Raw genomic sequence first — 14,342 nt, forward strand, 5'->3', positions numbered from 1 at the left:
CCACTTCAGATTTATTTCTCAACAGTTTATGTTCACGTGGCTGTTTTCGTTTATATTCGCCAAGCTATTATGTGTTTTGAAATAATCTTGACCGTGATGTGTTCGTTCGTACGACGAAAGCCAGAATCCTGCAGCTCGAGAGATATATGTTATTCTGCCAGTCGCGCTTTCAAATAGTCTTGCACACTTAAACGTTTCACAAACACCTGCATTTAGCTCTTGATGTGTTACAATGGGTTTATTGTGTGCATTTTGGTAATGTTTTATTTAAAAAAGCTCTTAAACAAGAATAAATTCGTTTGTTTTGAGCTGGACACTGTACGCGCTGATCGGAGGCGGTGATTTCAGATAGGCAGCCACAAATATTTCATTTTCACACAAACAGTTCAAAAACATCTGAATTTAGCTCTTGGTGTGTTCTAATTGGTTGATTGTGTGATATCGCTGTAATAATTTATTTTTAAAAGCTATAAAACAGGAATAAATTAGTTTTTTTCTGAGCTCTTTACTCCAGACTCTCGTGATCACAGCGGTGATTCATCTCTCCTATTTCTCACGTATCTCTTGCCAGAAATAATTTATCCATGAGCCCTGAACCGGTAATAATCAGATATGTTGGTTTAGCTTGTCAGTGTGAATTAAATCTAAGTATTTATTTGTATTTTTAACCGATTTAAAAGTGAAAGTAAAAGTCCGGGAATTGAACCTGTAGGGGCGCTATTTCTCTCAGACAATGGAAGTCTGAAGCACATATACTCAAACAGAGGGACAGAGTGAGATGAGATGTCTGACAGTTTTTTAATTTTCTGTTATCCATACAGTGTTGTAAAGTCTTGAAACTATGCATATTTCCTCAGAATGACTTTTTCATCTGTATGAAAAAATTCTTTGACGTGTTTGGAAGCTGCATTTTAAAAATACAATAATGATTCCCTTTGTAAGGTAATTTCAAAAAATCACCACGGCAAAACCATTCAAGCTATCCAAAATCCATTCACAATTTAAGTTCCTATCAGAAATACTGATGTGTGTTCAGAGTTTTGTGAAATTCTAAGTATGGTATTTGCCTCAAAATCACCTGAGAAGTATTCCAGTTTGACATGTTGCCACGCCAACAATTTTTTAGATATCAATATCCCCCTTGCAGATTTATATCGGCTGTGTTTTAACATTATTCTGATGAAGTTTGAAGCAAATCGAGTAATAATAAGATGCTGAATTCAAATCATTTTGAAAATGACACACTTCCTTCTGCCAGTTGGTGGCGCTATAACTTTGACTCCTAATAGTCACATATATGCGATCGACATCATACAACGAATAATCTGATGAAGTTTGATTAAAATCAGGAACTGTATGTGGATGGTATTAGACACTTCCTGTTTCTCATTTCTCGCCATAATTTCAACGCCTCGCCACGAGCAAACCGTTCGAGATATCAAAAATCCCCTGGCAATTTTTCATCCCCAGTGTCTTGAGATCATGTTGACCGAGTTTGGCAGCAATCGAGAAAAAAACCTATGACAAGTATTTCAAATTCCAGAGCATGCGCTTTTTACATAACTCTAAATAGCTGACTTCCTGTTGGGTGGAGCCTATGACATGCAATATGAAAGTTGTTCGGCACGATGAGATCTATATGTGTACTGAGTTTCATATGAATATGTGCAAGTATGTGTGAGCTATACATCAACATTTATGACTGTGTTCCAGGGGGCGCCGTAGAGCCCCTGTGCCACGCCCGGGTCCCAGCCTCTGCAGGCTCCTAAAGGCCACAGATTCCAAAGTGTGCGCAAATTTTCAAGAGTTTTTGAGTATGTTAAGGACCCCCAAAGCCCCCACAACTTTGACGAAAAATTTGAATACTAAACCCTAAATAGCCAACTTCCTGTTGGGCGGAGCCTATGATATGCAATACAAAAGTTGTTTGGAATGATGAGATTTATATCTGTACCGAGTTTCATACGTCTACGAGCAAGAATGTATGATATATGGCCCTCCATATTCCAGGGGGCGCTGTAGAGCCCCTGTGCCACGCCCGTGTATCAGTCTCTGCCCGGCCCTAATGGCCGCAGGTTCCAATCTGTGTGCCAATTTTCAAGACTTTTTAAGCACGTTAAGGGCCCCAAAAGCCCCCGAGACGTTGAAAAAAAAAAAAAATAATAATAATAATAATAATAAATATAGCTGCAAGCAGCGATGGCGGGCTCAAGCCACCAATGCCATCGCCACCCCCGGTGGCATCAGGTAAACTGTGCCCAGCGGGCAAATGCATTCACAATATCCCTCTGGCAGTGAGGTTTTAAAGGATATGGCAGTTAAAGGGTTAATCCGAATCATCTAGACTTTAAAATCACATTCACAGAACAATATATATATATATATATATATATATATATATATATATATATATATAACTTTAGTAACACTTTACAATAAGATGCCATTTATAAACATTATGTTAACATGAACAATATTTATATAGCATTCATTCATGTCAGTTAATATTCCAAACTTAAACATTAAAACATTGTTTTATTGTGATTTTTTTCCAAGCACATTTTACCAATTCCAAACCATATCAATCTTAATAACTACCATTATTTTTTATTTAATCATTTATGAGTGCTATACAATAGTCCAGGAAAGCTGGAAGAGAAAAAAAAAATATTTTTAAAAGCTTTAAAACAGGAATAAATTCGTTTTTTCTGAGCTCTTTACTCCAGACGCTCGTGGTCACAGCGGTGATTCATCTCTCGTGTTTCTCACGTATCTCTGGCCAGAAATAATTTATCCATGAGCCCTGAACCGGTAATAATCAGATATGTTGGTTTAGCTTGTCAGTGTGAATTAAATCTAAGTATTTATTTGTATTTTTAACCGATTTAAAAGTGAAAGTAAAAGTTCGGGAATTGAACCTGTAGGGGCGCAATTTCTCTCAGACAATGGAAGTCTGAAGCACATATACTAAAACAGAGGGACAGAGTGAGATGAGATGTCTGACAGTTTTTTAATTTTCTGTTATCCATACAGTGTTGTAAAGTCGTTAAACTATGCATATTTCCTCAGAATGACTTTTTCATCTGTATGAAAAAATTCTTTGACGTGTTTGGAAGCTGCAATTTAAAAATACAATAATGATTCCCTTTGTAAGGTCATTTAAAAAAATCACCACGGCAAAACCATTCAAGCTATCCAAAATCCATTCACAATTTAAGTTCCTATCAGAAATACTGATGTGTGTTCAGAGTTTTGTGAAATTCTAAGTATGTTATTTGCCTCAAAATCACCTGAGAAGTATTCCAGTTTGACATGTTGCCACGCCAACAATTTTAAGAGAAATGGAGGAACATTTTGTGGACTGATGAGAGTAAAATTGTTCTTTTTGGGTCCAAGGGCCACAGGCAGTTTGTGAGACGACCCCCAAACTCTGAATTCAAGCCACAGTACACAGTGAAGACAGTGAAGCATGGAGGTGCAAGCATCATGATATGGGCATGTTTCTCCTACTATGGTGTTGGGCCTATTTATCGCATACCAGGGATCATGGATCAGTTTGCATATGTTAAAATACTTGAAGAGGTCATGTTGCCCTATGCTGAAGAGGACATGCCCTTGAAATGGTTGTTTCAACAAGACAATGACCCAAAACACACTAGTAAACGGGCAAAGTCTTGGTTCCAAACCAACAAAATTAATGTTATGGAGTGGCCAGCCCAATCTCCAGACCTTAATCCAATTGAGAACTTGTGGGGTGATATCAAAAATGCTGTTTCTGAAGCAAAACCAAGAAATGTGAATGAATTGTGGAATGTTGTTAAAGAATCATGGAGTGGAATAACAGCTGAGAGGTGCCACAAGTTGGTTGACTCCATGCCACACAGATGTCAAGCAGTTTTAAAAAACTGTGGTCATACAACTAAATATTAGTTTAGTGATTCACAGGATTGCTAAATCCCAGAAAAAAAAAATGTTTGTACAAAATAGTTTTGAGTTTGTACAGTCAAAGGTAGACACTGCTATTTTTTTGAACACACCCCTTTCAACTAATTGCCCAATTGCACAGCCTTAAGAGCGTGCATATCATGAATGCTGGGTCTTGTTTGTTTTCTGACAATCTACTGAACCTACTGGTAACTTGTTTGCCACGTAGCAATAAAAAATATACTAAAAACCTTGATTATTCTGGTTAGTCACATTGTACTGCTATTATTTTGAACAATACTGTATATAGCTTTAGTAACACTTTACAATAAGATTCCATTTATAAACATTATGTTAACATGAACAATATTTATATAGCATTCATTCATGTCAGTTAATATTCCAAACTTAAACATTAAAACATTGTTTTATTGTGATTTTTTTCCAAGCACATTTTACCAATTCCAAACCATATCAATCTTAATAACTACCATTATTTTTTATTTAATAATTTATGAGTGCTATACAATAGTCCAGGAAAGCTGGAAGAGAAAAACTCCTTATATTCATATGTGCAGAATTATTAGGCATGTTTTCTTTTACAGATGAAATGCGCTAAAAAAGAGTTTTAACTCAAACTGTAAAGTCGAAAATTATGAAATACCCATGAGAAATATCAAACACAAATGCAATACAGAAATGGATAAGTTAAGACTTGACCATTGTACAAAAATGGAATCTTAGATCTCTCAGAACCTGACACCGAGTAATTCTGAGACTCCAGGAAAGTGGCAGTTCTGTAAAATGTTGGCGCTGGAGACTAAATGCACCCTGATAGTTTCACACCTAATTCACTTAACACACACAAACACACACACACACACACACACACACAGACACACTACCCACAGTGACAGAGGGACAGAGTGACATCAGATGTATGATAGTTTTTTAATTTTCTATCATCCATATAGTGTTGTATAGTCATGAAACTATGCATGTTTCCTCAGAATGACTTGTCTTCTATGTGTAAATTTTTTTGACGTGTTTAGAAGCTGCACTTTAAAAAAAATATAAGACATTTACTGGTTACTTTTTTACTGTTATTTCAAAAAATCACCACAACAAAACCATTCAAGCTATACAAAAATTCATTCGCATCTGTTTCTGTAAGATAAATTCTTTAAACAGTGGTAAAAGAGGATGTGGTGCTGATCCTTCAAGAGTCACTAAAAACGTATCTATCCATAAAGCCTATAAAGAATTATTCTTAATATACAGTTCACAATACTTCAGCTTGTTATTCTAATTAAGTCAGGGTCATTTTATCAGTAAAATACATAAAATTCATATTATTTTTCTTTGAAAGATTTCTATAAATGATTTAAATCATACTTGTTTCTACAATAATTATTTAAAAGTAATCCTATAGCTCCCTCTGGTGACCATTATTGGTACTAAGAATTGCAAGCTTGATTTATATGTTATGATAGTTTTAATTTTATGCTGGCTCTTGAAAATGATAAAGCTATGAAACTTACTGTGCTTCCTTCAAATGATGACTTCTACGTATATAAAAAATTATGAAGAGTTTGGAATGAAAAATTTTAAAGATATAGTAAAATAACTATTGTATTTTTTTATGTTACTTTAATAAATCGCTATGGCCACACCATTTAAGGTATCCTAAACCCATTCACAATTTAACATTTTCAGTATATTGGCTTCATGTTAAAAAAAAGTTTGGTGTGAACTACTTGTGTCTTCTTGGAGGAGTATGAATTCATTTACAGGCTGATTTTATCATAAATCCACAATAAAATTTCTGAGTTCTGTATCAATCTGTGTTGTTGTTTGTTTATTTTTATCTTTTATTTTTCATAGGAAGATAACTGACCCTTTACTCTCCTTTTTAATAAATGTGCTTATAAACCAAAAACAAGCTATTTATAGCTGTATTTATAAACTGCTTACTACTGACTATTAATATTGGGACAAGGCTTTATAAAGCATGAACTGACTATTTACTTTTTGAGTTTGAAATTATTATTTGCAGCACAAATAAGGTTTTTTAGGATTTTTAAAAATCCCTAAAACTGTCAGAAAAGGATAAGGCCTAAGATTTCTATGTGAGTGGCTAAGTTTATTAGTTTTTATAACTATAATGCATAAACTATGAAATTATACAAAATGTATAAAAAAGTACAACAGTTGTGGTTTTCCAATGTTTTTTATTTATTAATTTTTTTTTTTATATTTTAAAAAAAATAGCCTACTGCAATCATTCTAAACAGCTTGAATAAAACCTGTTAATATTTATTATAGACCATATAATCTAACAAACAAGTTTATTATGAAAATAAAAGTGTGTACACCAGATGAATTGGACGATAAAGAAATTGCTAACAATAGCATAATAGAGCATGTTTTATGTTTTTAGGCGTTTAGATGCAGAAATGGACAAATCAAATGTAAAATAAAATGTAATTGATTTAATTAAATATAGATGAATTCTTGTTAGAGCAAAATAATAAATAAATAAATAAATAAATACGTACACACATTAAAAAAGCAGCCAAGATGAATGAATTTCATTTTTTATATAGATTAAAATTGAAGACAGAAGCAGCTGGTATATGCGGTCACTTAATATTAAAATCCAGTAGATCCACTTCAGATATATTTCTCAACAGTTTATGTTCACGTGGCTGTTTTCGTTTATATTCGCCAAGCTATTATGTATTTTGAAATAATCTTGTCCGTGATGTGTTCGTTCGTACGACGAAAGGCAGAATCCTGCAGCTCGAGAGATATGTTATTCTGCCAGTCGAGCTTTCAAATAGTCTTTCAAACTTAAACGGGTCACAAACACCTGCATTTATCTCTTGTAGTGTTACAATGGGTTTATTGTGTGCATTTGTGGTAATATTTTATTTAAACAAGAATACATTCGTTTGTTTTGAGCTCGACACTGTACGCGCTGATCGGAGGCGTGATTTCAGATAGGCAGCCACAAATATTTCATTTTCACACAAACAGTTCAAAAACATCTTAATTTAGCTCTTGGTGTGTTCTAATTGGTTGATTGTGTGATATCGCTGTAATAATTTATTTTTAAAAGCTTTAAAACAGGAATAAATTCGTTTTCTCTGAGCTCTTTACTCCAGACGCTCGTGATCACAGCGGTGATTAATCTCTCCTATTTCTCACGTATCTCTGGCCAGAAATAATTTATCCATGAGCCCTGAACCGGTAATAATCAGATATGTTGGTTTAGCTTGTCAGTGTGAATTAAATCTAAGTATTTATTTGTATTTTTAACCGATTTAAAAGTGAAAGTAAAAGTCCGGGAATTGAACCTGTAGGGGCGCTATTTCTCTCAGACAATGGAAGTCTGAAGCACATATACTCAAACAGAGGGACAGAGTGAGATGAGATGTCTGACAGTTTTTTAATTTTCTGTTATCCATACAGTGTTGTAAAGTCGTGAAACTATGCATATTTCCTCAGAATGACTTTTTCATCTGTATGAAAAAATTATTTGACGTGTTTGGAAGCTGCAATTTAAAAATACAATAATGATTCCCTTTGTAAGGTCATTTAAAAAAATCACCACGGCAAAACCATTCAAGCTATCCAAAATCCATTCACAATTTAAGTTCCTATCAGAAATACTGATGTGTGTTCAGAGTTTTGTGAAATTCTAAGTATGTTATTTGCCTCAAAATCACCTGAGAAGTATTCCAGTTTGACATGTTGCCACGCCAACAATTTTTTAGATATCAATATCCCCCTTGCAGATTCATATCGGCTGTGTTTTAACATTATTCTGATGAAGTTTGAAGCAAATCGAGTAATAATAAGATGCTGAATTCAAATCATTTTGAAAATGACACACTTCCTTCTGCCAGTTGGTGGCGCTATAACTTTGACTCCTAATAGTCACATATATGCGATCGACATCATACAACGAATAATCTGATGAAGTTTGATTAAAATCAGGAAATGTATGTGGACGATATTAGACACTTCCTGTTTCTCATTTCTCGCCATAATTTCAACGCCTCGCCACGAGCAAACCGTTCGAGATATCAAAAATCCCCTGGCAATTTTTCATCCCCAGTGTCTTGAGATCATGTTGACCGCGTTTGGCGGCAATCGAGAAAAAAACCTATGACAAGTATTTCAAATTCCAGAGCATGCGCTTTTTACATAACTCTAAATAGCTGACTTCCTGTTGGGTGGAGCCTATGACATGCAATACGAAAGTTGTTCAGCACGATGAGATCTATATGTGTACTGAGTTTCATATGAATATGTGCAAGTATGTGTGAGCTATACATCAACATTTATGACTGTGTTCCAGGGGGCGCCATAGAGCCCCTGTGCCACGCCCGGGTCCCAGCCTCTGCAGGCTCCTAAAGGCCACAGATTCCAAAGTGTGCGCAAACTTTCAAGAGTTTTTGAGTATGTTAAGGACCCCCAAAGCCCCCACAACTTTGACGAAAAATTTGAATACTAAACCCTAAATAGCCAACTTCCTGTTGGGCGGAGCCTATGATATGCAATACAAAAGTTGTTTGGATTGATGAGATTTATATGTGTACCGAGTTTCATACGTCTACGAGCAAGAATGTATGATATATGGCCCTCCATATTCCAGGGGGCGCTGTAGAGCCCCTGTGCCACGCCCGTGTATCAGTCTCTGCCCGGCCCTAATGGCCGCAGGTTCCAATGTGTGTGCCAATTTTCAAGACTTTTTAAGCATGTTAAGGGCCCCAAAAGCCCCCGAGACGTTGGAAAAAAAAAATAATAATAATAATAATAATAATAATAAAAAATAATCCTAAGGAAAACAATAGGCCTCTCGCCCTTTGGGCTTGAGCCCTAATAATAATAATAATAATAATAAAAAATAATCCTAAGGAAAACAATAGGCCTCTCGCCCTTTGGGCTTGAGCCCTAATAATAATAATAATAATAATAACAAATAATCCTAAGGAAAACAATAGGGCTCTCGCCCTCCAGGCTTGAGCCCTAATAATAAATATAGCTGCAAGCAGCGATGGCGGGCTCAAGCCACCAATGCCATCACCACCCCGGTGGCATCAGGTAAACTGTGCCCAGCGGGCACATGCATTCACAATATCCCTCTGGCAGTGAGGTTTTAAAGGATAGAGGGGAGCGTAGAGGGGAGCGTGCATTTGCAGTGGCTGGGCCACGACTCTGGAATACCCTGCCTTTAGAGATCAGACTGGCCCCTTCCTTGTCTATTTTTAAATCTTTGCTAAAACCTTTTTTATTTTCCTTAGTGTACTGACTACTGTGTTATGCTACATTTTGAAATGGGTGGTTTTAAATTTTTTGTCTGGTCTATTTTTATGTATGTGTAATATTCTTGCTCTTATGTTAAAGCACTTCGGTCAGCCAGGAGGCTGTTGTAAATGCGCTATACAAATAAATTGAACTTGAACTAGAACTTGAACTTGATATGGCAGTTAAAGGGTTAATCCGAATCATCTAGACTTTAAAATCACATTCACAGAACAATATATATATATATATATATATATATATAACTTTAGTAACACTTTACAATAAGATTTCATTTATAAACATTATGTTAACATGAACAATATTTATATAGCATTCATTCATGTCAGTTAATATTCCAAACTTAAACATTAAAACATTGTTTTATTGTGATTTTTTTCCAAGCACATTTTACCAATTCCAAACCATATCAATCTTAATAACTACCATTATTTTTTATTTAATCATTTATGAGTGCTATACAATAGTCCAGGAAAGCTGGAAGAGAAAAACAGGTCAAGAAGAACTGACAAAAGAATTGCAAAAGAATTAGGAATTAATGTGAAGATTAATTTTTAGTCAATTCTGCAAGACAGACTTTCAGGAAAGGAGGTGGAATAAAAATGAGCTCCTAAATCTTAATCCCGGATTCAGGAAAATATATTCCTCAAACCATCGGACAAGAGGAGGTGGTGCTGGTCCTTCACGAGTCACTCTAATCTGTTCATAAAGCCTATATATAAAGTCTTAATATATAGTATTTCACAATACTTCATGGTATTCTAATTAAATAATTTTTTGGAATCTTAGATCTCTCAGAACCTGGCACATTGTAATTCTGAGACTCCAGGAAAGTGGCAGTTCTGTAAAATGTTGGCGCTGGAGACTAAATGCTCCCTGATAGTTTCACACCTAATTCACTTAAAACACACACAAACACACACACACAGTGACAGAGGGACAGAGTGACATCAGATGTATGTTTTTTAATTTTCTGTCATCCATATAATGTTGTATAGTCATGAAACTATGCATATTTCCTCAGAATGACTTGTCTTCTATGTGTACATTTTTTTGAAGTGTTTAGAAGCTGCACTTTTTTTTACTGGTTCCTTTTTTACTATTATTTCAAAAAACATCACGGCAAAACCATTCAAGCTATCCAAAATTCATTCACACCTGTTCTGTAAGATTAATTCTTTAAACAGTGGTAAAAGAGGATGTGGTGCTGATCCTTCAAGAGTCACTCAAAACGTATCTGTCCATAAAGCCTATAAAGAATTATTCTTAATATACAATTCAAAATACTTCAGCTTGTTATTCTAATTAAGTGAGGGTCATTTTATCAGTAAAATATATACAATTCATTTTTTTTTTTAAAGATTTCTATAAATGATTTAAATCATACTCGTTTCTACAATAATTATTTAAAAGTAATCCTATAGCTCCCTCTGGTGGCCATTATAGGTACTAAGAATTGCAAGCTTGATTTATAAGTTATGATAGTTTTAATTTTATGCTGGCTCTTGAAAGTGATAAAGCTATGAAACTTACTGTGCTTCCTTCAAATGATGACTTCTACTTATATAAAAAATTATGAAGATTTAGAATGAAAAATTGTAAAGATATAGTAAAATAACTATTGTATTTTTTTATGTTACTTTAATAAATCTCTATGGCAACACCATTTAAGCTATCCTAAACCCATTCACAATTTAACATCTCAGTATATTGGCATCATGTTGAAAAAGGAGTATGGAGTAGTATGAGTAGGAGTATGAATTCATTTGCAGGCTTTATCATAAATCCACAATAACATTTCTGAGTTCTGTATCAATCTGTGTTGTTGTTTGTTTATTTTTATCTTTTATTTTTCATAGGAAGATAACTTACTCTCATTTTTAATAAATGTGCTTATAAACCAAGGACAAGCTATTTATAGCTGTATTTATAAACTGCTTACTACTGACTATTAATATTGGGACAAGGCTTTATAAAGCATGAACTGACTATTTAATAATGAGTGCAGTTATTATAAAGTGTTATCAATGAATTTGCTAATGTTAACAAATTAGACATTATTTTACAGTGTTATCAAATCCTTAAATGACTCATAAGCATTTGTGAAAGTTCTGCTTGTATTACAGCTTAGTATTGATCTGTGAGCTGAACAGATTTACTGTTACATCCATGAGATTATGTAATTAAAATAAATATAATGTCACAGGATGTCATAGGTCAGTATCAAATGAGTTTGAAATTATTATTTGCAGCACAAATAAGGTTTTTTTAGGATTTTTAAAAATCCCTAAAACTGTCAGAAAAAGGTTAAGGCCTAAGCTATTTCTATGTGAGTGGCTAATTTTATTTTTGTTTTTATAATTGTAATACACAAACTATGAAATTATACAAAATGTATAAAAAGATAAATAAATAAATACGCACACATTAAAAAAGCAGCCAAGTCGAATGAGTTTCCTTTTTTATATAGATTAAAATTGAAGACAGAAGCAAGTGGTAAATGTGGTCACTTTAATATTCAAATCCAGTAGATCCAGTTTATGTTCACGTGGCTGTTTTCGTTTATATTCGCCAAGCTATTATGTATTTTGAAATAATCTTGTCCGTTATGTGTTCGTTCGTACGACGAAAGGCAGAATCCTGCAGCTCCAGAGATACATGTTATTCTGCCAGTCGCGCTTTCAAATAGTCTTGCACACTTAAACAGGTCACAAACACCTGCATTTAGCTCTTGTTGTGTTACAATGGGTTTATTGATTTCAGATAGGCAGCTGCAAATATTTCATTTTCACACAAACAGTTCAAAAACATCTTAATTTAGCTCTTGGTGTGTTCTAATTGGTTGATTGTGTGATATCGCTGTAATAATTTATTTTTAAAAGCTTTAAAACAGGAATAAATTCGTTTTCTCTGAGCTCTTTACTCCAGACGCTCGTGATCACAGCGGTGATTCATCTCTCCTATTTCTCACGTATCTCTGGCCAGAAATAATTTATCCATGAGCCCTGAACCGGTAATAATCAGATATGTTGGTTTAGCTTGTCAGTGTGAATTAAATCTAAGTATTTGTTTGTATTTTTAACCGATTTAAAAGTGAAAGTAAAAGTCCGGGAATTGAACCTGTAGGGGCGCTATTTCTCTCAGACAATGGAAGTCTGAAGCACATACACTCAAACTGAGGGACAGCGTGAGATGAGATGTCTGACAGTTTTTTAATTTTCTGTTATCCATACAGTGTTGTAAAAAACTAATGCTATGCTATGAAACTATGCATATTTCCTCAGAATGACTTTTTCATCTGTATGAAAAAATTATTTGACGTGTTTGGAAGCTGCAATTTAAAAATACAATAATGATTCCCTTTGTAAGGTCATTTAAAAAAATCACCACGGCAAAATCATTCAAGCTATCCAAAATCCATTCACAATTTAATTTCCTATCAGAAATACTGATGTGTGTTCAGAGTTTTGTGAAATTCTAAGTATGTTATTTGCCTCAAAATCACCTGAGAAGTATTCCAGTTTGACATGTTGCCACGGCAACAATTTTTTAGATATCAATATCCCCCTTGCAGATTCATATCGGCTGTGTTTTAACATTATTCTGATGAAGTTTGAAGCAAATCGAGTAATAATAAGATGCTGAATTCAAATCATTTTGAAAATGACACACTTCCTTCTGCCAGTTGGTGGCGCTATAACTTTGACTCCTAATAGTCACATATATGCGATCGACATCATACAACGAATAATCTGATGAAGTTTGATTAAAATCAGGAAATGTATGTGGATGGTAGACACTTCCTGTTTCTAAGTTCTCGCCATAATTTCAACGCCTCGCCACGAGCAAACCGTTCGAGATATCAAAAATCCCCTGGCAATTTTTCATCCCCAGTGTCTTGAGATCATTTTGACCGAGTTTGGCGGCAATTGAGAAAAAAACCTATGACAAGTATTTCAAATTCCAGAGCATGCGCATTTTACATAACTCTAAATAGCTGACTTCCTGTTGGGTGGAGCCTATGACATGCAATACGAAAGTTGTTCGGCACGATGAGATCTATATGTGTACTGAGTTTCATATGAATATGTGCAAGTATGTGTGAGCTATACATCAACATTTCTGACTGTGTTCCAGGGGGCGCCGTAGAGCCCCTGTGCCCCGCCCGGGTCCCAGCCTCTGCAGGCTCCTAAAGGCCACAGATTCCAAAGTGTGCGCAAATTTTCAAGAGTTTTTGAGTATGTTAAGGACCCCAAAAGCCCCCACAACTTTGACGAAAAATTTGAATACTAAACCCTAAATAGCCAACTTCCTGTTGGGCGGAGCCTATGATATGCAATACAAAAGTTGTTTGGATTGATGAGATTTATATGTGTACCGAGTTTCATACGTCTACGAGCAAGAATGTATGATATATGGCCCTCCATATTCCAGGGGGCGCTGTAGAGCCCCTGTGCCACGCCCGTGTATCAGTCTCTGCCCGGCCCTAATGGCCGCAGGTTCCAATCTGTGTGCCAATTTTCAAGACTTTTTAAGCACGTTAAGGGCCCCAAAAGCCCCCGAGACGTTGGAAAAAAAAAAAAAAATAATAATAATAATAATAATAATAATAATAAATAATCCTAAGGAAAACAATAGGCCTCTCGCCCTTTGGGCTTGAGCCCTAAATATAGCTGCAAGCAGCGATGGCGGGCTCAAGCCACCAATGCCATCGCCACCCCGGTGGCATCAGGTAAACTGTGCCCAGCGGGCACATGCATTCACAATATCCCTCTGGCAGTGAGGTTTTAAAGGATATGGCAGTTAAAAGGTTAATCCGAATCATCAAGACTTTAAAATCACATTCACAGAACAATATATATAACTTTAGTGACACTTTACAATAATATTTCATTTCTAAACATTATGTTAACACGAACAATATTTATATAGCATTCATTCATGTCAGTTAATATTCCAAACTTAAACATTAAAACATTGTTTTATTGTGATTTTTTTCCAAGCACATTTTACCAATTCCAAACCATATCAATCTTAATAACTACCATTATTTTTTATTTAATCATTTATGAGTGCTATACAAT

The 14,342-nt window shown here is 34.9% G+C and overlaps 2 long non-coding RNA genes across 2 annotated transcripts in view; one reads left to right on the plus strand and one right to left on the minus strand.

Moving 5' to 3' along the window:
- LOC127988478 (uncharacterized) overlaps nucleotides 1-14,342 on the plus strand; it is a 103,415-nt gene that overhangs the window by 50,333 nt on the left and 38,740 nt on the right. The gene's annotated exons all lie outside the window — the stretch shown is intronic.
- The window catches only part of LOC127988470 (uncharacterized), a 34,052-nt gene that overhangs the window by 4,473 nt on the left and 15,237 nt on the right, over nucleotides 1-14,342 (minus strand). Inside the window, exon 2 of the long non-coding RNA XR_008161671.1 lies at nucleotides 8,096-9,218. This is a non-coding gene — a long non-coding RNA (uncharacterized LOC127988470). The remainder of the gene's footprint in view (nucleotides 1-8,095; nucleotides 9,219-14,342) is intronic.

This window comes from Carassius gibelio, chromosome A5, assembly GCF_023724105.1.
Source record: "Carassius gibelio isolate Cgi1373 ecotype wild population from Czech Republic chromosome A5, carGib1.2-hapl.c, whole genome shotgun sequence".
Classification (NCBI taxonomy): domain Eukaryota; kingdom Metazoa; phylum Chordata; class Actinopteri; order Cypriniformes; family Cyprinidae; genus Carassius; species Carassius gibelio.